This window comes from Bos indicus x Bos taurus, chromosome 5 (genome assembly GCF_003369695.1).
Source record: "Bos indicus x Bos taurus breed Angus x Brahman F1 hybrid chromosome 5, Bos_hybrid_MaternalHap_v2.0, whole genome shotgun sequence".
NCBI classification, from domain to species: Eukaryota; Metazoa; Chordata; class Mammalia; order Artiodactyla; family Bovidae; genus Bos; species Bos indicus x Bos taurus.
In genome coordinates this window covers 58,132,081-58,155,164 of record NC_040080.1, presented here as the reverse complement: position 1 = coordinate 58,155,164, position 23,084 = coordinate 58,132,081, and the positions used below count along the sequence as shown (strand labels likewise).

The window sequence follows — 23,084 nt, the reverse complement described above, 5'->3', positions numbered from 1 at the left end:
GTATGTACATAAATCGTGTGGGATTTTTTTTTTTTTCTTTTTCTTTTTGGAGATGATGAAAGGCCAATATTTTTTCTTTTATATTTCAACACTAAACAGAAGTCCTTCTGAAATTTTTTTAAATAGCAGTTCTTATTAATTACAAGTGAAGGCTTAAAGAGGGTTTAAATAAGAGGAACCAAAACGATCATGTTGGTGGCAGTACTCCATGTATTATTTCTTACATGGTGCTCCCTTGCATACAAATCCTCTCTCAATCTCGCGCCCTCTTTTTTTCCTCTCCCTCTCTCCCTCCCTCCCTCTCCCTCTCTCATTGTTTCCAATTTTCAGTCCTTGTCCCTTGACATTTCTGTCTCTGATAGCATCGTTTCTGACCTCTTCCCTGGGGTTTTCCTGCTGGCTTCTCACCGCAGCATCCAGGACGTATCCAACAGGGAAATCATACGGAAAATGAATCTGAAAGTAAGGTTTTGGTTCATCAAGGAGATAATACGAGTCAGAAAATGTCTCATCTAATTCTCTGGATTCTGCCTTATAATCGGCCGTGAAATATTGAACCCCTGATTTTAAATCAGAACCTAAAATGAGTCCAAGATATAGATATTTAAATGAAAATCTTTAGGGGTTTTCCTCTCCCACATAAATTAATATTTTGATTTTCTGCCAGTTCAGTGTATGGATTTCAGATATGCTGATGAACTGATTTTTTTTTTTTCAAAAGGACTACAGAAATAAACTACTTTGTATGCCTTTATTTGAGGAAACAGCTTCTAATGAGAAAACTGCTTCATTATTATTTATAACATTTTATAAATTAGGTTTGTGCTATGGTTTCTTCAACCTAAATATTTTACAAATCCTCCTCTATATTTTTAGTTGGAAATATAATACACAGTTACAACATTTTATGGGAAAGCAACTGATCCCCAAGTTAAGTATTTCAACATTTTAAGGCAATGTAAATATTTAAAACAGATCTAGAAGGATAAACTGGCATAGTTGTATGTTTGTAGAAAGCTCTCAAGAATATAAAGCTTCTGTGTTGAAGGACAAATTAGAATTTAGGAACAGCTAGAGGCAAAGGTCCTAATAGATGAACATGGAGTGTTTATCCCAAACCCAAATCTGTCAGGACAGGGCAACAATAGAGGAGACTGGATGAAATTTCATGGGAATAGATGGAGGATAGTGTTTTTGAGGCAGAAGGAAACTCCTTTACAGAAAACTACTAAGAGACTTTATCATATTTTCATTCAGTTTTCCTAATGGCCTGTCATATAATTTCTAAAACCCATGAGTTGTTTTGTTCTTTTATAAATAACAAATTTAACATAAAAAAGCTCAAATAGCCTGTTCTGAATCTCCTAAGAAAAACACCTGCATCCCGCCACCCCCCCACCCCCCGCCGCTAGCTTACAGGAAAGAGGAGGGGAACTCTTCTGACCTAAGAGCGCTTCCTGTCCCCTTCACCCCCACCAAGATCAGAGCCCCAGGTATCAGCTTTCCCAGCTCTCTTGATTTCTGCTTTTTCATACTTGTAATTAATCCATCATCTAACACTTTTTGTTCCATGGACATCTTCCCCAATGAACTATTTCGGGAATTCAGGAACCGTGTCTGTCTGGTTTACTTTTCTTAGTTGAGACACTGTGTGGCATAGAGTCAGTTTTCAAGAAATGCCTGTTGAATGAAAACAAAAGAGCATGATCTGGAAAAGATACAGGCCCCAAGAAAGGTGGAAAGTTGAGAATGGAACCACATGAGAAGGGTAATACAGTAACATCACCATCATCAAAGACAACATCAATGCCTATTAAATGCACACCCTGCACATTATTGTTGTTGTTGTCATTATTATTATCAGCATTACTATTATTAGAGCACAGGCCATGCTGTTCATCTGCTTGAGTTTGAAAGCAGTTCCTACTCTCTCCTGACTCTGTGAACATGAGAATGTTATTTAAGTGGGTTCTCTCTCTTTCCCTATGAAAGGAGAATTCTAATGTTATTTTACCTCTTACAGCTATTGTGTTAAGCAGCTGCTGAGATGGCTTAGTGTACAGTCGGACCCCCAGTTGAGTAGTGTACATCAAGCACTGGGCTGGAGCTCAGGGAATTCTTTTAGGAATGCTGTACACAGGTGTCATATCCCCACTTTGCAGAAGCTGGAACCCCGTGTCTTGCTCTAGGTTATCCAATGATCAACCATAGAACTGGGATTAGCCAAGGTGTGGTATTAGGACTAGTTGCACTGACTCAGAGAAAGTTACTTACCAACAAATTACTAAACACTGTCATAAGTAAGACCCATTGAAGGTCCAGAAGAGATGGCCCAGGTGGTAAGAGTGAGGCACGGTCAGCCACCATCACCACCTCTATCTTTGGACACAAACAAGAAGCAGAATCTATCCTCAGAGAAATCAGATTGCAATTAAAAGGAGACTGTAGAGAACATTCAGGAAAAGCTTTTTAGATTCAAGGGAGATTGTGAGCTTCAGATAACTCTTAGGACTGATTTGGGAAACTGAGAAAGAATGGGCAATGTGGTCAGATACAGATACATGTGAGGAATAAAATCCATGGGGAAGGTGGTAGCCTGAGAATATTAAGTTTTTTAGAAAACCTGGTGTAAACATGGATGAATAAGTGACCATGCACTGGGACATTGTGAGGAGTGAAAGAGGGTGTCATACTAGGCAAACCAGGATTTATCACTCCCTTTTGGATAAAGGTTATGATAGAATTGATTATGACAGTCTCAAGCAGCTTGTGATGCTAAGGATATAAATGTTGGGAATTGGGATGTAGTCGTTCTGGTAACACGAAGTTCTCTGCAACCCTAAACATTCTTCCGCAAGGGCAGAAGGGAACCAGAAGAGGAACCATGCCTTGCTGAGGGACCCAGAGTTCCAAGTTGCCAGTTTCATCTACAAATTAGGAATGCCAATAGAAGGGACTCTTGGCTTTTATTTTTTACTGTTTTCAGTGTAAAACTATGCAGTGATAATAAAAATATTTTCAACAAAATATTCAAAATGCTCACAGGGGTCACACACTCCAGAACCCTTCAGAGCCCAGAGGATGGTTCCTGACTACTAGTATTTGAGCACCTTTCAAGGGGCAAAGAAAGCAGTGAAGTCCTCTAGTTGTCAGAATGTTTCCAAGCAGCCAATTAAAACACCACACAGTGAACTGGAGAGAAATATGAGCCATCCTCTGGCCAAGACACTTGCTTCTAATTAAGTAAACGTGTGTACAAGAATCAAGACTATAACACACAATAGGTGTTCAGTAAAGGCTGGAATTAATTCTAAGCTTAGAGGTTGAATCTTAGCCAAGAGACACTGTTGCTGTAGAAACCGCTACTGGAGACCAGCCCCCCATGTAATACACCACCATCAGCCCCACAACCTCTCCCCAAACCCAGGGTACAGAGTTTGGAGAGAAATACCTGGGGTTCAGATCATTTAAAACCTTGTAGACTAAAGATCTTGATCTTTTTCTAAGCATAATGGAAAGCCATTGAAATATTTCATGCTGAGAGATGTGGGGATAGGGTGTCATGTTCAAATTTGCATTTTGGAAAGATTGCTCTGGCTGCAGGGTGTGGAACAGTTTGCAGGAGTAGCAGAATAGATCCAGAGATATAAGTTATGCGGTGGTTAATAATAGTAAAGGCAAGGGATAGGATTAGGATGGACTAGGGTGGTGGAGGTGATGAAGAGAAGTAAAGAGATTCAAGTGAGATTAATGAGTAAATTCAGCAGAACTTGGAGGTAAATTTAGTATAAAGGACTGAAGAGTGGGAAGTGTCAAGAATGATACTATATTAGGAAGGTGTGATGTTCACAGAGAGGGGCTACTCTCAGAGAAGACACAGGCTGGATGTAGAGTGGGTGCAGAGCAAGAGCTAGATTTTGGAGAAATTTTATTGGTATTGCTTTGACTCACACATACTATTAGAGACACTGAGTAGGCAATGACTATACTGATTAACAGCATGGATAAGAGGCCTGGGCTGGAGGCAGCATAGAGTGAGTCATCTGTAAATGACTCTATCCTTTTAACCTTTCCATTGGGGATATTGGTTTGTTTTCTTTCTTACTGAATGGCTGATTGACTGATTTGATTTGAGTGATTTTGAAATAGAAATAGAAGTCTGAAATAGAAGCCCCTTCCTAACTATGTTGAGCATTCCTTGATGGAGACCGAAGGGTTTGACCAAAGATCCCCTCACCGCAATGCTGCCAGAGGATGGGTTTAAGCTCGGCCAGTGGGATACTCTTAGCCAGAGCTCACCTCTGACCCAAGGTGGACATCCTCACTGGCCCAGCAGTAGCCCAAGTGGCCTTGAGTCCAGACTGTTTCTACTTCACAGACTTTGCTCTGGTTCCTGTTACCCAGCTCTTGATTCCTGCCCATTATCCAAATTTCTGGTAGAGTCTGTGTGCCTTCTATCTCTTCATATAATTGATCTTTATTTTATTTTTTGCTTAAATTGAACAGTTTTATGAAATGAAGAACTCTGACTACTGATAACTTTCCTTTCAATGTATGTTTCTTCCTCTTTCTCCAATTTCCTTAAAACTACTTCTATCCTGAGTTATTCTTTCTAACTGGCTTTCTCTCTGCCACCACCATTCTTCCTACACTCCATCTTGCACTTTACTTTTCCTTTCATGGACCTTCCCTATCTGGCCAAAATACCAAACTAGAGATTCAGGGTTAAGAAGCAGAGTGAATACAATGACTTCATAAAATCAAGAATTTAAAACTTCTGACAAGTCAGAAAAAGAAGTTGAAATTTATGAAATGAAATTTAATTGAGATAAATATACATTTTTGAGCTTAGCTTCTAAAATGAAGTATAGAAGATAAACAATGGTTTAACAGCAACATTATATTAAAAAACAAAACAAAAAACCCTTAAGGAAGATTGCCAGATAAAATATCAATGACATACTTATTCTAAATAATTATTCATCATTTATCTGAAACTTAAATTTAACTGAATGTTCTATTTTTTGCACCCCCAATGTTCATAGTAGCATTATTTATAGCTTTCAAGGTATACAAGCAATCTAAATGTCCATCAACAAGAATGGATTAAGAAGATGCATTATATATATATGTGTATATAAATATACATACACACACATATATACAATGGAATACTACTTGGCCATAAAAAGAACAATATTTTGTCATTTGCAGCAAAAAGTATGGATTTGGAGGGCATTATGCTAAGTGAAATAAGGCAGACCTAGAAAGACAATAAAAATATTATATGATATCATGTGGAATCTGAAAAAGACAACTAGTGAATATATATAAAAAAGAAGCAAACTCACAGATACAGAGGACAGTCTGGTGGTTGCTAGCAGGGACAGGGCAGTGGGGGAAGGGCAATACAGGCATACAGGGGAAAAGGGGTCATTATGGGGTTATATGAAATAATGTGTGTAAAACTTCTGGACGTTATAAAGCAGTATAAAATTTAAACTATCTTTCACTCAATTTTTTTATAAAGAGAAAAAGATTAACTTGCTGTTCTGTGTTTTATTAGTAAATCTGGAAGTCTTGATGGAAAGCTCAATATAGGTCTTCAGATATGGGTGCTCTAATAAATCAGTTTTACAGTATATGGATGGGAGAGTGAAGACCAGAAGGAGTCATTAAAGCATAGTTTTTAAAATCATCGGATTAATATTTCTAATATTTCTTTGAGCACTTGCAAAATATCTCAGGTACTCCACTAAGTACTTTTTATGTATTATCTCAGTTCAGTTCAGTTCAGTTCAGTCACCCAATCGTGTCTGATTCTGTGACCCCATGAACTGCAGCACGCCAGGCTTCCCTGTCCTTCACCAACTCCTGGAGCTTGCTCAGACTCAAGTCCATCAAGTCGGTGATGACATCCAATCATCTCATCCTCTGTCATCCCCTTCTCCTCCTACCTTCAATCTTTCCCACCATCAGCAGCTTTTCCAATGAGTCAGTTCTCAAATCAGGTGGCTGAAGTATTGGGGCTTCGGCATCAGTCCTTCCAATGAATATTCAGGACTGATTTCCTTTACGATTGACTGGTTTGATCTCCTTGCTGTTCAAGAGACTCTCAAGAGTCTTCAACACCACAGTTCAAAAGCATCAGTTTTTCAGTGCTCAGCTTTCTTTATGGTCCAACTCTCACATCCATACATGACTACTGGAAAAAATATAGCTTTGACTATACAGACCTTTGTTGGTAAAGTAATGTCTCTGCTTTTTTATATGCTGTCTAGATTTTTCATAGCTTTTCTTCTAAGGTGCAAGTGTCTTTTAATTTCATGGCTGCAGTCACATAGCTGCTGCTGCTGCTGCTGCTAAGTCGCTTCAGTCGTGTCCGACTCTGTGCGACCCCATAGACCTCAGCCCACCAAGGCTCCCCCATCCCTGGGATTCTCCAGGCAAGAACACTGGAGTGGGTTGCCATTTCCTTTTCCAGTCACATAGCAGTGATCATTTAATGCTCTCTAATACTATCTGATGAGGAAATGGAAACACAGAGAGGGTTATTAACTTATTTAGGGTCACATAGTTAAAAAATAGGAGACCTAAAATTCAAACATAGGTGCTCTGACTACCAAGGCTCACCCTGAACTGCTATGTTATTTTACTTTTAAGATTTATAGCTGAATGAAATTTGATTTTCAGTGCTATCATTCCTATTGAGTTCTGTGCTCCTTTCATTCAGTTACCATCAGATTAATCTAAGCTTTTCTAAAATAGCACCAACTCAAATGAATTTAATTTGTTTTTTCATGACTCTCAGTTCACAGTTTTCCTTTTAACTGGTTTTCCTTAATTAGTATTTTTTTAAAAAATGGTTCATATACCTCTTTAAACTAGTTGCTTTAAGGTACCAGCTCTTACAGCTGACTGTAAAAGACTGTTAGCTGCTGGGGTCAGCATTCATTCCATCACTTTAAGCATTCATTGAGCCTCCTTCATCTTTTCACAGCAAAACAAAGTGGGGGAAAGGGGCTGGATTTGTTTGCCTGGCTTCATTCGAGCAAATGAAGATGGAGATTTCTCTGATGATTACAGCCTAGGAAGGGAGGCAGGCAGTTAGAAAAAGCAACGGTGCACACTAATTGTCCTGGTGTTTGCTACAACCTCTCTTGCCCCTGTCACGGAGCGTCAGACAGGTAGGTTAGAGGCAGCAGGAGGAGCAGCCTGACCTAATCAAATGCTGTCCTGACCATTCCTAGAAAAGCCGCCAGCTGTGGCTCGCAGGAGGCAGGAGCTGATGTGAGCTGCGTGGCTGTCACCCATCCTCCCCAGCTCAGTGTGATCCTTGACTCTCATGCTGTCAGCCACATCCTACCATTCTCCACCACCAGGTGAAAAAGCGGATTCCTAAAGGCACAGCCACCAGGACCAGGCTTTAAGTTAGGGGGCTGGCTTCTGGAGAAGGGGTACAAAAGAACAGCCTCCTCTCGCTCATGCATCTGTGTTCTCCTACCCACAAGTGGGCCCTTTGTCCCCTGTGAATCCACCCCATCCATCCTGTTACTCATCGCCACTAACAAGCTGTCAAGGTCTCAGTTTTCTCTTTGTGAGGTGCTCTCAAATACTGTTTGTCTAATGTCCCCCATGAACCCTGGAGGCATGGACCATTTCTTCATATTTTATAAAGAACGGTGTAAGTTCAGCACTCCATAAATATAAAATGGTGAACAGCAAATTTCCCCCATACCGAAGCCATTTCATTTTCTTCAGCAAAACGGCTCCTTTTATTTCCATGCAAAAAACCCAACGAGGGAAATTTCTTCATTGCTCAGACAGCTACAAAATGTGATCACATTTTTCCCCACAGCTAATGTGCTCTTATGTATAAAATTTAAATCTGAAAGTCTGAGCAGATGGCCTATAAAGTTCTTGTTTTCCCTCTGAATCTAATTTCTTCCTGCTTATAGTGGGATTTTTTTAATCATTTGAAAAAGAACAATAAAATGTTTCTATAAAGTGTAATGATCATTATCTTAATGATTGTTCACTCCCAGTGAGAGCTCAAAGGAGAGATTGGACCTTGACTTTGGGTCTGGAATCTTACCTGCCCTGTCATGTTCACAAACATGAATCAATTCCACAAACCCTTGCCAGGTGGGGCCTGCACATTTTGGAAATGGTCATCATTCTTACTTAAAGTAGGCAGAAGTTCACCTGACTTTAGAGAACTAAATGACCTAAGTAAATTAGCTGTATAAAGAAAATGGGCAAAATATGAAGGCTCATTTAGAAAATATTATTTTTGAGTGCTTTTAGAACTCTTTTATTTCATTTCATTCAGAGACATTAATGAGCTAATTACCATTTTACTAAAGGAGGCTCATAGGACTTCAACTTAGCAATACTTAATTGATCAGTTTGGAGAATTATATGATTAAAATTGTTTTGTTTTTCAAACTACTCCATAATTCACATTCTTTTTTTTTTTATCATTTATTACATTCAAATGCATCTGTCCACAGGAAGGTTAAATAAGTAAATAAAATATAGGAATTGACATCACCTTTTAACCCCAACATTATTTTGCAAGTTGAATTCATTGGCATCACCTGACCTTAAAATTTGCAGAACTGAGCATGAATACAAATGAATAACAGTTATAAGTGAAGCTAACACAGATGAAATAAAGTACATTCTATCTATTTTCAAACATATGCCTTGTTCTGTAGTCCTACCTTTCTGGAAAATTGAAGGCCAGGTTCAAATTTAGAACTCCTGTGCTGCACCTGAACATGGCAGCCCAGGGAACATCCTCGCCCAGCTTCACTCACTTTCTCTTCCCAACCCAGTTCCATCCTGCACTATAAGCCATCATGTACTCATAGTACATGTGCCTCCTGGTTCACATTTTCAAACTGCAGTTCTACCCTCCTCTCCCCACCCCCCTGCAAACAGCTCCCCCTTGGCCATCCTGCAGGCCTAAGAATATCAAACTCTGGCATCATAGTCTTCCTTTGGCAGAGACCCATGCAGATTCTGGAATTGGATTCAAGGCCATTGAGATAGGAAATTCCAGGGACATGGATATGAAAAATGTAGTTTGATAGGTGCAGAGAAGAGAGAAGTCCAAGTAGAATCGTATTTACCTATCATGTCATGTTCACAACCATGTACTGAGATAATAAAACCTTGGACTCTTGGTCCCAACAGTAGGGACGTAGCCACAGGAGATCCAGAGTGGGGCCCTGCTAGATACAGGACCGCCTGTTATTACAACACTACGAACCAGGCCCACAGTACTTGTTTCACAAAGTACTCACTAGGTACAGAGAGACAGCACTGGCAAGAGTCCTACTATGTGCCATCAGGAAGACAAACATCCATAACATTTAGTCTCTGTCCTCAAGAAACTTATAGTCTAGGTGGGAAGATCACGAGCACAGAAAATAATTGTGTTACAGGGATGAAAGCCAAAGAAGAGGTAGAAGTCAAGTCAATGGCTTATTCTTCCCCAGAAGCAGTTAGGAACTAAGAAGTACAAATAAACAAGTTTTCTTTAACCACTTAGATAATTGTTCTGCCTTCCTAAGTCAGCCTCCATGATACTCCTTGCAAGAAGCTTAGTATTATCCCATGGAACACTCTGGAAATGAACAGGTTAAGATTTTGGCATCCTTGAGTGCTAAGTCGCTTCAGTCGTGTCCGACTCTTTGCCGCCCTATAGACTATAGCCCTCCAGGCTCCTCTGTCCATGGGATTCTCCAGGCAAGAATACTAGAGTGGTTTGCCATGCCCTCCTCCAGGGCATCTTCCTGACCTAGGGACTGAACCTATGTCTCTTGCATCTCCTGCATTGGCAGGCAGGTTCTTTACCCACTAGTGCCACCTGGGAAGCCCCACAAATCTGATGCAGGCAGGATTAGAAGGAGAAAGATTCAGCTCCCAGTTTAGCACGTTGTGTGCCAACCCATTTGCCCACATCAATGTCTATTTAAAGTGAAGCCAATCAGACCATCTTCACCTGTTCTACTGATCGCCTGTAGCAAGGGAGGAACAGAAAGCCCACAAGTTGGTCTGAAAAATTGAGCCTCTGTGTAATTTCCAGTCGTGTGTCTGCTTGGAGGCACACAGCCAACACAGCCATCAATCTGGCAGTTCTTTCACAGTGACCCAATATATATTTGCTAGGCCATTTACGCCATCTGCCATGCAAATGTCAGTTAAGGAAACAGCATAGAGTTGTGGGAATATCAGGGTTAAAATGCCACTTAACAGGAATGCACCAGTTCCAGCAGCAATTGCCCACAGGAGAACAAAGAGCTGGGAGAGCCAAAGGCAATAAAAAGAGAACAGAGGTGTAACAGACCAAGGCTCCCAACCTTGCTTTCTCTTCAGGCTTATTTTATCATGGCACCTATAGGCACAAGGGCCTTCCTTTCTGGCAAAGACACTCTGTATGATTCCATTGAATTAAACCGCTTATATAGGAATTATACATACAACATTTATATATAAACATACATTCATATATATATATATAATTTTAGATAGCTTACATATAATTATATATAATTTTGTAAATTTATATATATAATTTTATAAATTTAGGTATAATGTATATATAATCTCTATATATCCATATACATAAAACTTTTAAGGGAAAAAGCATCATCCATAGTTCCATCTCTGTAAGATAGTTCCCCATCCCTGAATATTGCCTTCTTGTTTGAGTGTATATGTTAGCAGTACTTGTAACCATCTATTGAGCCCTTACTATAATATGCTGGACACTGTATTAGCATCCAATTACATATTTTTCTAAAGTTTACATCAAGGTCAATATTTTTTTCTGATTCTGTAGATGCAACAAACAAGGCTCAGATGTGTATTTTTTTAAGCCCCAGGACACCGAGCTTGTAAATGAAAGACCCAAACTTCAAATCAGTTCATCCATATCTTTCATACTGAAGCCAGTCCCGTAGGTATGCACACTTATTTGTGTGTGTGTGTGTGTGTGTGTGTGTGTGTGCGTGTGTGTGTTCTCAGTTGCTCAGTTGTGTCTAACTCTTCCTGATTCCATGGACTGTAGGCCGCCAGGCTCCTCCATCCGTGGGATTTTTCAGGCAAGAATACTGGAGTGGGTTGCCGTTTCCTCCTTCAGGGGATCTTCCTGACTCAGGGATTGAACCCACGTCTCCTGCATCTCCTGACCTGGCAGCAGATTCTTGACCTCTGAGCCACCTGGGAAGCCTCATGTACGCTTGTTTGGGGGTGTGTGTGCTTAGTTGCTTCAGACAGGTCTGACTCTTCGCAACCCTATGGACTGTAGCTCACCAGGCTCCTCTGTCCACGGGATTCTCCCTGCAAGAATACTGGAGTGGTTTGCAATGCCCTCCTCCAGGGGATCTTCCTGAGCCAGGGATTGAACCCACATCTCTTAAGTCTCCTGCATTAGCAAGTGGGTTCTTCACACACTGGTGCCACCTGGGAAGCCCATGCACTCGTTTATACAGGATTAAAATCAGAGAGCATATACTATTTCACATTTACCTTTGTTTGGTTAACACCATAAGTATTTTTCATGTTTTATATAGCATCATGTTTATCACTTTTAATATAGCATCATGTTTATCACTTTTAACATCTAGATAATTATCCATCTAATGAGTTATATTGATTCACAGTTAATACTACAATGAACTTGTTAGTAATATACAGGTGTTTGCATCTGTTGTACTATTTCCTTAGGATCACTTTCCAGGAGTAGATCCCTGGGTCAAACAGTATGACCATTTTTATGGCACTTGGTAGGTATTGTCATTTTGCCTTTCAAAAATATTCTATTAGAAGCATGTGAGTGTTTCAACTTATAACAACCATACCAGCACTGGATGTTTTATTAAACTTTTCTTTGTTGATTTATTACATGTAAAATAGCATCTCAGGCTTGCTCTGATGTGCCTTTTTTACTCCCAAGTGGTGATGGCTATTTCGCCCATCTACTTGTTTACTGCTTTTAGGTCGTCTCTTACAGCTGTTCCCTCTCCCAAGCCCATAAATCTCAAGGCGTTTTGTATAAATATGTATGCACTCTTCATGTGGAGGTACTATTACTTCTTTGCATTATTGTCTTCATTCCTGCAGAAATGTCTGAAAAAGAAATGCTAACTTGACATATAAAATGCCAGTGACAAATCCTTCTCCAGAATGATGTCTCAAACTGAAATAAGAGATAGTATGAGCAAGTTATTTGGAAATACAAAGGTAAATATCAAGAGAAAGAGCTGAAAAGGCTTTAAGAGGTAGCTTCCTCAGGTGGGGGCATGCAGAAGGGACAAGGCTGGGAGATGCCCTTTTTCATAGGTCTTACATAACTCATTGACTTTTTATCTGGCAATTACAACTGAAGAAAAAAAATTACATTAAATGTATAAACTCTTCTCAACAAATGAATTGAAGGCTCACATAATGCTCTGTGCCCTTGCTTGAAAACGTCTTCCAATTAAGCTTTCTTCTTTCAAATATTAACGTATTTTTACATCTCCTCTTATTACTCACAGCCACAAGATGCTAAAAGGAAGGGACAAAATCTGGCCAAACTGTGTTCAGGGTTGCTATCAGAGTCATGTCTTTCTGAATTCCAGATTCTCATTATTTCCATTTTTTATGTACTTTGCAGAGACTTAATTAGAGCTCCTACATTGCAGTGGGGATCCATAACAGGAGGGGGTCCTCTCTCCAGAGAAGAATTGATGCTCATTAACAAAGGAGAAATGAATCTCCAAATTAATTTTATCTGGGGAAACTAGGATTCAAATACCTGTGAGTAGTGATCTGCCATTTTGCTCTCTTATAGGAGCAAATCAAAATCACCTGAAATGAATCATGTCCCCTAAAACCAGGCTGATTTCTAAACCCAGACCCTCTGAGTTGAATCCTTGCTCTCCCACTTTCCAGGCATATGACCTTGGGCGAGTTATTTAACCTACCTTTGTCTCAGTTTTCTTCTCTGTAAAATGGAAATAGTAATAATATCTGCCTCATAGCTTTTGTAAGAATGTCATGAGTAGATACATTTAAAGGATGTAGAATAGTGCCTGCCACAGAGTAAGAACTCAGTAAATGTTTTCAAATAACATTGTTTTGTTATTTTTTTAATTTTAATCGTTTATCCTAGAGAATAGGAAACTTTGTCCATGATCAGGATGCATGGCATAGCTGTGAATAGAGATTTGTATTGAATCAAAAATCAGATATATTCAAATACTAACTTTGACTCTGCTGTTTATCAGCTATGCAACTTGGTGCAAGACATTAATTTCCTCATTATACACTGGATCCTAATATCTAGCTCATAGGATTGACTGAGAAGATCAAAGAAGAGAATGTGTCTGAAATCTGCTCATCTCATTTTTGCCAGCATACGTTGCCCAAAGGGCTGAAGAGAGCAGGAGCAAAGGCAGAATTATAGCAGTTACCTGAGATGGTTGGAGCTGAACCATCTTCTCTTGCTCTAATGGTACCAATTGCCGGTGATTAGTGGGAGAGAAGTGGGAGCAGAGAAGGCTGTTGAATATGTGTTCATTACCTAACACACAATTATTGTTGAGCCAGGTGCTGTGCTGGGAGATAAATCAGGTCACTGCCCTTGGTGAGCTTGGTGCAGAGCAGGAAACAAAGGCACACATAATTAGAGTTCTGTGTTCCAAGCACAAGAATAGGGCTGTACAGATGGCTGCACAAAGGAGAGGCGCCTAGGGTGCAGGGAAGCTGCTCAGGAGGGAGATGTATTTGTAATCTATTGCTGTGTAACAAATTACTCCAAAACTTAGTGACTTAAAATAGCACATGTATATTATCTCATCATATCAATGGGTCAGTAACCTGTGCATGGCTCAGCTGGGTCCTCTGTTTCATAGTTTCTCACAAGGCTGCTGTCAAGGTGTTAGTCCAAGTATGCAGTTTCATCTGAAAGCTCTGCTGGGGAACAGACCCACTTCCAAGCACTATGGCTGTTGGCAGAATCCATTTCTGTGTGCAGTGTTGGAAAGAGCATTGACTTCTCTCTGTTAACTGGAGGCTGTCTTCAGGTCCTTGCCACAGGGACCTCTCCACTGTGGAAACTTGCTTCATCAAAATGATCAAGCCAAGAAGGCAAGAGAGAGTCTACTGGCAAGATGAATCTTACAATTGTTCCTGACCCTACCTTGGAGTGATACCCCATCACTTTTACCATACTAATTATCCCAATACCTTGCCAATCTTTGGAAAGTTACTAGGTTCAGCCCAGGCTCAAGCAAGGGTGGGGTATTGCAATAAGGCCTGAAGACAAAGAGGCAGGGGACATGCAGGTCTTCTTAGAAATAAGTCTACCCCAAAAGGACTCTTGAACTGATTCTTGAAGCAGAAAATGTGATCTCCATCTACAGGAGGAAAGTAGGTCATGGAAGAGATAGGACAAGCAAACAAGATAAAAGAGGGGAAAAGGATAAATGTTATCTTACTTCTTAGGCTGTTATTTCTAGTATTCCAGTTGAAGTTGAAACTCCAATAGTTTGGCCACCTGATGCGAAGAACTGACTCACTAGAAAAGCCCCTGATGCCGGGAAAGACTGAAGGTGGGAGGAGAAGGGGATGACAGAGGATGAGGTGGTTGGATGGCATCACTGACTCAATGGACATGAGTTTGAGTAAGAGCTCTGGGTGTTGGTGATGGACAGGGAAGCCTGGCATGCTGCAGTCCATGGGGTCACAAATAGTCGGACACGACTGAGTGACTGAACTGAACTGAAGCTGTTATCTCAGAGGAAAAGAACAGAAAAAAAGATACACTTCAAATAATGGAAGGAAATCAGACAATTGAGATAGATAAGAAAAGAACAGTGGTGAATTTTGAAGGGAAAAACAAAGACTGTCAGTCTTGCTTGTGGATTAGTTGAAAGCCACACTGCTGATGAAGGTGATTTTCCTAGATTTATTTTGAATTGGTGAGTGGATAAGAGGTCAGAGTGACAGAGGTGGGCATGTGCTGAAGTAAGGATGACAGCCACAGTCTGTTCCCCTGGCTTTTAGTTTTTAATTTATTTCATCAATAAACAGACTTCTTCTTTAGACTACACTCTGTAATGGCCACATAATTAATTAATTAATCAATTACTTAATGCCAGTCATGATACTTTCCTCTTTTTAGTTTTTAGTGTAGCCTATGTTTTCAGGTTTTATTTCCCTGATGTGCTTGTAAAAAAGAAAAAGAAAATGGATTGCAAGAATCACAGCCATTATATTGAGTATTTCAGCTTAGAACATTATATTCTCGAGGGTCTCCATTATTCTGGTCAAGATTTATTATAATGAGGAAGGATGATGAGTACTCTTGATTGAACTTTGGGGTTCAGTTTGGTCACTCTCTTCTGCCTCGATGTCCACATCTATAAAAAGAGAATAACAGGACATACTGTCAATAGTTGATGTCAGTATTAAATGAAATAACACAGTCAGTACAATTTAGAAATTATAAATAATTCATATAATACATAAGAAAATAATTCATTCCACAGTTATTGAGTGCACTGCACGAGACACCATGGAAATGTCTGGAACAGAACCCAGCCCTTAGGTTTGAGGGGCTCAACAGTAGTGGGACAGAAAGTATTTCAAGACATCCTTAGAATGCAATCCCCTAAATGTGATAACAGAGACTTATACAAAGGCCATTAAGGCTATTGACAAATTTATCACATCATATTGTAAATATTCATTCTTTCATAAAGTCACATAACATTTAACAAATATGATTGTTTGTGTGGGGTTTTGTTTGTTGAGGGAAGGAGATATGACCACAGTGTGCTGCTCAAGCACATGGACTCCAGAGAAAGCCTGCCTGAGTTCAAATCTTGGCTGTGATACTTACAAACTATGTGACCTCAGACAAGTTACTTAACCACACTGTATCTCATTTGCCTCTTTCGTAGAACGTGGATGATAATAGTATCTATCACGCAGGTTTTGTGAGGGTTAGACAAGTTAGCACAAGCAAAGCTCTTAGAACAGTGCTTGACATATCATTGTAATAGGCACAGTATAAGAGGGTGTTTTCATAACCATGGGCAGAGCCCTATGCTGGCCCCAAGGATATAACACCGAAAGAGAAGAGTGTAGTCCCTGCCTCTTAGTAACCTGATGCTTATTGGGTGGGTACTCCATTACCCACCAAACCATCTAGGCCAGGAACCTGGAAGTTACCTGAGACACACCCCTCTTCCTCAGTTCCACCACTGTATGCCCAGCCCTCACAATCACTGAGTCAGATCATGTACATTTTGCAAAGTTCCCATATCTGTCCCCTTCCTCTAACGCCCATAACTCCCACATTCACTCAGTAACTCATCTTCCCTCACCTGCATCAGTTTCTTTGGCTCTAGTGCTTCCTCGATGCTACTGGTTGTGTGCCAGTCTGAGCAACTTTCAAATCCCTATTGTGTTCTTCAGCACTTCCTGGAATAAAATTAAATTCCTTAACAAGACCCTTCCTAATATGCTCCTGGAACACCTCAATACTTGCCCAGAGGCAGTATTGCCTAGTGGTTTAAAGACACAGACTCAGGAGCCAGGCAATTAAAATGCAGTTTCACCATTTACAATCTCTATAATCTTGGTCAGATTAATGATTTAACATATATGAAAGTACTCTGGCACAGAGTAAGTATTATATAAATGTTGGCAGTGATTATTACTTCCCCAGTCTGAGTCTCTCTTTCCTAACTTCTCCATCCTGTTACAACCATATGGAACCACTGTTCATTCCCTACATGGCATCTTATCTGTCTATCTGATTGCTCTCATCATCCCATGTGATGGATCCCAGCATGAACCCCAGTGAGACCCTCCTTTGGTGTTCATGACTTTACCTTTGTTGTTCATGGTTCTGTCCTTAGGTGCACATGAGACCTGTGATTTTGTTACACTGTATAAGATTCTGTCTTAGACTAGAGACTCTCCTTGCTGGCTTAATGAAATGAGAAGCCATGTTGGAGAAGACCATGGTAATAAACCCGTGGGCAGCCTCCAGGACCTGAGGACAGGCTCAGGTCCTCAGTCATACAGCCATGAAGAAATGAAAGCTGCCAACAGCGTAAGTGAGCTTAGAAATGCATTATTCCACATTCAAGCCTCCAAATGAAAATTCAGCCCACCTTATATCTTGAGTTGAGCCTTGTGTGACCTTGAACTGTGCATGCTTAGTCACTCAGTTGTGTCTAACTCTTTGCCACCCCATGGACTGTAGCCCACCAGGCTCCACTGTCCATGGGATTTCTCAGGCAAGACACTCGAGTGGGTTGCCATGTCCTCCTCCAGGGGAGCTTCCTAACCCAGGGATTGAACCTGCATCTCCTGTGTTTCCTGCACTGGCATGCAGATTCTTTACCCACAAAACCATCAAGGAAGCCCTGACCTTGAACAGAGAACCCAAATAATCCATGCTCAGACTCCTGATCCACAAAAACTGTGAGATAGTAAATGTTTATGCCACTGAGGTTGTGGTAATTTGTTACTTAAAGATAGAAAACTAATACACCCCCAACCCTGTTCTCCTGGTGAACTCCTACTCAAACCTCTATTAAAGTGTCACCTCTTTTGCAAAGCCTTCCGTGATGCTCCCAGGCACAAGTGGCCTCTCCCTTCTGATATGCCCACGGCACCTCTTGCTCCTTTTCGTAACAGAACAGTTGCACTGTGTTGTATTGTTACTGTCTCTAAGTCCTTAAGGATGGGAGCTATATTTTATTCATCTCTGAATTTTCAGTTTCTGAAATATGATGTCAATTTTGTAGGAGAGAGGAAGAAAGAGAATGAAAAAGCAGAAAAAAAGAGAGGATACCAAGGCAACTAAATGTTCAATAAATGTTTGTTGATAAGTGAATGAATAAACAGTACTTTGATTATTTTCTTCTCTGGTCTATTGAATTCTACAGAGGCACTTTCATTTCACTCTGATAGGCATCTCAAATATTGAGGCTATCATCATAATAAATGACTAAATTATCACTAACTTGGATTGCAAGCAAAAAAAAAAATGAAAATAGCATTAAGAAAATGACGCTTCACCAAGAGAAATATTTTCATTTACTTTTATTCTTAAAAAGAAAGCTTGGGAAGAATAAGGACCAAATAGTAGATGTAGAAGTGATGGGGGTAATTTTTTAGTATGCCAAACACTAGAAATGCATGTTGAAACAGACCAATTGATAGGGAACATGGATAAAACTCAACCAACTTGGAAAAGATCTCTTTTAACTTTATTCAACAGAGATAAACAATAGAACTAGCAGAGTCTCAATTTCTCAAATTTTTATGAAAGCAATTCAATGTGTTTATTTGAAGGAAAAGAAAACAATTAAATTATCACTTCTTCCTTCTGTACGATACTGGTCGCTCTGGAGTGCTTGGTTACTTATTGCGCAGACTTATTGCTTATTGCGTGTTATGTTATAGTTGAGAGGAAACAGAAGCAGAAGAGGCCCACTCTAAGTAGTATATTGAATATTATTTGAGTAATATATGTGTGTGTGTGTGTGTGTACATATAAAACCTGACTGAAGCATACTGTAACCACAGGTAAATTCTGGATTTTTCCTGGAGAATCCCAGGGATGGGGGAGCCTGGTGGGCTTCTGTCTATGGGGTCACACAGAGTCAGACACGACTGAAGTGACTTAGCAGCAGAAGCAGCTTTCTGCAGATCAGGGCCACCACAGGCAGAAAAATGATGAGCAATCCAGCTGCTGGGATGGAATGATGGATGGGTACACAGACGGGCACCTGCTGCTAACATTCAGTGACAGTGGCTACCCTACAGTGTTATGATACTTGCTGAGAAGAATAAGCATTAACTTCTTATAATAGTGGCTATTTCATGCTACGTGTGTGTCCAGGAGATTTGCAGTTTACTCACTGTGTTGTTTAAGGAGATATTCCACATGTCAAACATGTTATATGAGTGCCAGGCACTTAGTAGGGATATAGTAATACTGCTAAGTCACTTCAGTCGTGTCTGACTCTTAGCACCCCACAGACTGCAGCCTACCAGGCTCCTTGGTCCATGGGATTTTCCAGGCAAGAATACTGGAGTGGGATGCCATTGCCTTCTCCAACAGTAATATTAGCTGAACATAAATCTGAATTGCTGCTCTAAAACTGTTCCCTGCCTTTGGGAAATGAATGCCTGTGATGGAATTGGCATTACCAATAGCTTAGGTCCAAGGAGCAGTGGCTGCGTGGGTGCAGGAGGGCCTAGAGGAGCTATTCCATGTTCAAAGTCAGGAGGGGCGGTGGTGAGGAGATACCCCTCATCCAAGGTAAGAGAAACCCAAGTAAGACGGTAGCTGTTGCAAGAGGGCATCAGAGGGCAGACACACTGAAAATATAATCACAGAAAACTAACCAATCTAATCACTAGGACCATAGCCTTGTCTAACTCAATGAAACTAAGCCAAAAAATAAATAAATAAATAAATAAATGAAAAATAAAAAAAGAAACTAAGCCATGCCCATGGGGCCACCCAAGATGGGCAGGTCATGGTGGAGAGGTCTGACAGAATGCAGTCCACTGGAGAAGGGAATGGCAAACCACTTCAGTATTCTTGCCTTGAGAACCCCATCAACAGTATGAAAAGGCAAAATGATAGGATACTGAAAGAGGAACTCCACAAGTCAGTAGGGGCCCAATATGCTACTGGAGATCAGTGGAGAAATAACTCCGGAAAGAATGAAGGGATGGAGCCAAAGCAAAAACAATACCCAATTGTGGATGTGACTGGTGATAGAAGCAAGGTCCGATGCTGTAAAGAGCAATATTGCACAGGAACCTGGAATGTCAGGTCCATGAATCAAGTCAAATTGGAAGTGGTCAAACAAGAGATGGTAAGAGTGAATGTCGACATTCTAGGAATCAGCAAACTAAAATGGACTGGAATGGGTGAATTTAACTCAGATGACCATTATATCTACTACTGTGGGCAGGAATCCTTCAGAAGAAATGGAATAACCATCACGGTCAACAAAAGAGTCTGAAATGCAGTACTTGGATGCAATCTCAAAAACGACAGAATGATCTCTGTTCGTTTCCAAGGCAAACCATTCAATATCACAGTAATCCAAGTCTATGCCCCAACCAGTAATGCTGAAGAAGCTGAAGTTGAACAGTTCTATGAAGACCTACAACACCTTTTAGAACTAACACTCAAAAAAGATGTCCTTTTCATTATAGGGGACTGGAATGCAAAAGTAGGAAGTCAAGAAACACCTGGAGTAACAGGCAAATTTAGCCTTGGAATATGGAATGAAGCAGGGCAAAGACTAATAGAGTTTTGCCAAGAAAATGCACTGGTTATAGCAAACACCCTCTTCCAACAACACAAGAGAAGACTCTATACATGGACATCACCAGATGGTCAACACCGAAATCAGATAGATTATATTCTTTGCAGCTAAAGACGGAGAAGCTCTATACAGTCAGCAAAAACAAGACCAGGAGCTGACTGTGGCTCAGATCATGAACTCCTTATTGCCAAATTCAGACTGAAATTGAAGAAAGTAGGGAAAACCACTAGACCATTTAGGTATGACCTAAATCAAATCCCTTATGATTATACAGTGGAAGTGAGAAATAGATTTAAGGGCCTAGATCTGATAGATAGAGTGCCTGATGAACTATGGTCGGAGGTTCGTGACATTGTACAGGAGACAGGGATCAAGACCATCCCCATGGAAAAGAAATGCAAAAAAGAAAAATGGCTATCTGAGGAGGCCTTACAGATAGCTGTGAAAAGAAGAGAAGTGAAAAGCAAAGGAGGAAAGGAAAGATATAAGCATCTGAATACAGAGTTCCAAAGAATAGCAAGAGATAAGAAAGCCTTCCTCAGCGATCAATGCAAAGAAATAGAGGAAAACAACAGTATGGGAAAGACTAGAGATCTTTTCAAGAAAATTAGAGATACCAAGGGAACATTTCATGCAAAGATGGGCTCAATAAAGGACAGAAATGGTATGGACCTAACAGAAGCAGAAGATATTAAGAAGAGGTGGCAAGAATACACAGAAGAACTGTACAAAAAAGATCTTCATGTCCCAGATAATCACGATGGTGTGATCACTGACCTAGTGCCAGACATCCTGGAATGTGAAGTCAAGTCGGCCTTAGGAAGCATCACTACGAACAAAGCTAGTGGAGGTGATGGAACTCCAGTTGAGCTATTTCAAATCCTGAAAGATGATGCTGTGAAAGTGCTGCACTCAGTATGCCAGCAAATTTGAAAAACTCAGCAGTTGCCACAGGACCGGAAAAGGTCAGTTTTCATTCCAATCCCAAAGAAAGGCAACGCCAAAGAATGTTCAAACTACAGCACAATCGCACTCATCTCACACGCTAGTAATGCTCAAAATTCTCCAAGCCAGGCTTCAGCAATACATGAACCATGAACTTCCAGATGTTCAAGCTGGTTTTAGAAAAGGCAGAGGAACCAGAGATCAAATTGCCAACATACGCTGGATCATCAAAAAAGCAAGAGAGCTCCAAAAAAACATCTATTTCTGCTTTATTGACCATGCCAAAGCCTTTGACTGTGTGGATCACAATAAACTGTGGAAATTTCTGAAAGAGATGGGAATACCAGACCGCCTGACCTGCCTCTTGAGAAACCTATATGCAGGTCAGGAAGCAACAGTTAGAACTGGACATGGAACAACAGACTGGTACCAAACAGGAAAAGTAGTACATCAAGGCTGTATATTGTCACCCTGCTTATTTAACTTATATGCAGAGTACATCATGAGAAACGCTGGGCTGGAAGAAACACAAGCTGGAATCAAGATTGCCTGGAGAAATATCAATAACCTCAGATATGCAGATGACATCACCCTTATGGCAGAAAGTGAAGAGGAACTCAGAAGCCTCTTGATGAAAGTGGAGAGTGAAAAAGTTGGCTTAAAGCTCAACATTCAGAAAACGAAGATTATGGCATCTGGTCCCATCATTTCATGGGAAATAGATGGGGAAACAGTGGAAACAGTGTCAGACGTTAATTTAGGGGGCTCTAAAATCACTGCAGATTGTGACTTCAGCCATGAAATTAAAAGATGCTTACTACTTGGAAGAAAAGTTATGACGAACCTAGATAGCATATTGAAAGCAGAGACATTACTTTGCCAACAAAGGTCCATCTAGTCAAGGCTATGGTTTTTCCAGTGGTCATGTATGGATGTGAAAGTTGGACTTTGAAGAAAGCTGAGTGCGAAGAATTGATGCTTTTGAATTGTGGTGTTGGAGAAGACCCTTGAGAGTCCCTTGGACTGCAAGGAGATCCAACCAGTCCATTCTGAAGGAGATCAGCCCTGGGATTTCTTTGGAGGGAATGATGCTAAAGCTGAAACTCCAGTTCTTTGGCCACCTCATGTGAAGAGTTGACTCATTGGAAAAGACTCTGATGCTGGGAGGGATGGGGGGCAGGAGGAGAAGGGGACGACAGAGGATGAGATGGCTGGATGGCATCACTGACTCGATGGACGTGAGTCTGAGTGAACTCTGGGAGTTGGTAATGGACAGGGAGGCCTGGCATGCTGAGATTCATGGGGTGGCAAAGAGTCACACATGACTGAGTGACTTAACTGAACTGAACTAGGTCAATGTGAGTGGTATCCTGGCCCTGTTTCTTCTAAACTTAGACTTGCACAATTTCCAAAAGAAAAAACAAAAGCAACACTGGGTTTAACCATGATCCTTTGTGTTCACTAGGGGAGGAAAAAAAGCCAGTGAGCTGGTGGGGAAAATAGAAAACTCAGTTAGTTTGTTTATTGGAGCAGCCAATGGATGGTGTTGCTCTAAGCTTTCTTTTTAAAGCCTGGGAGCCTCTCATCTTGGGCCACCTTCAGTCAGCTCCATAAGGATAAAGATTGTCTTAGCTTCCTATTCTTGCTTCAAAAAGTACCACAAACTTATTGGCTTGTAGCAACGTATATTTATTCTAAATACTGAAAAATCAGTCTTCCTATGCCAAAGTTAAGTTGTCTACAGGGTTGCTTCCTTCTGGAAGGTCTGAG

General features: G+C 40.6%; 1 long non-coding RNA gene across 1 annotated transcript in view; it reads right to left on the bottom strand.

Moving 5' to 3' along the window:
• Positions 1 to 15,320: 15,320 nt before the first annotated feature.
• The window catches only part of LOC113893661, a 30,229-nt gene continuing 22,465 nt past the window's right edge, over positions 15,321 to 23,084 (bottom strand). The window contains exon 2 of the long non-coding RNA XR_003511329.1: positions 15,321 to 15,419. This is a non-coding gene — a long non-coding RNA (uncharacterized LOC113893661). The remainder of the gene's footprint in view (positions 15,420 to 23,084) is intronic.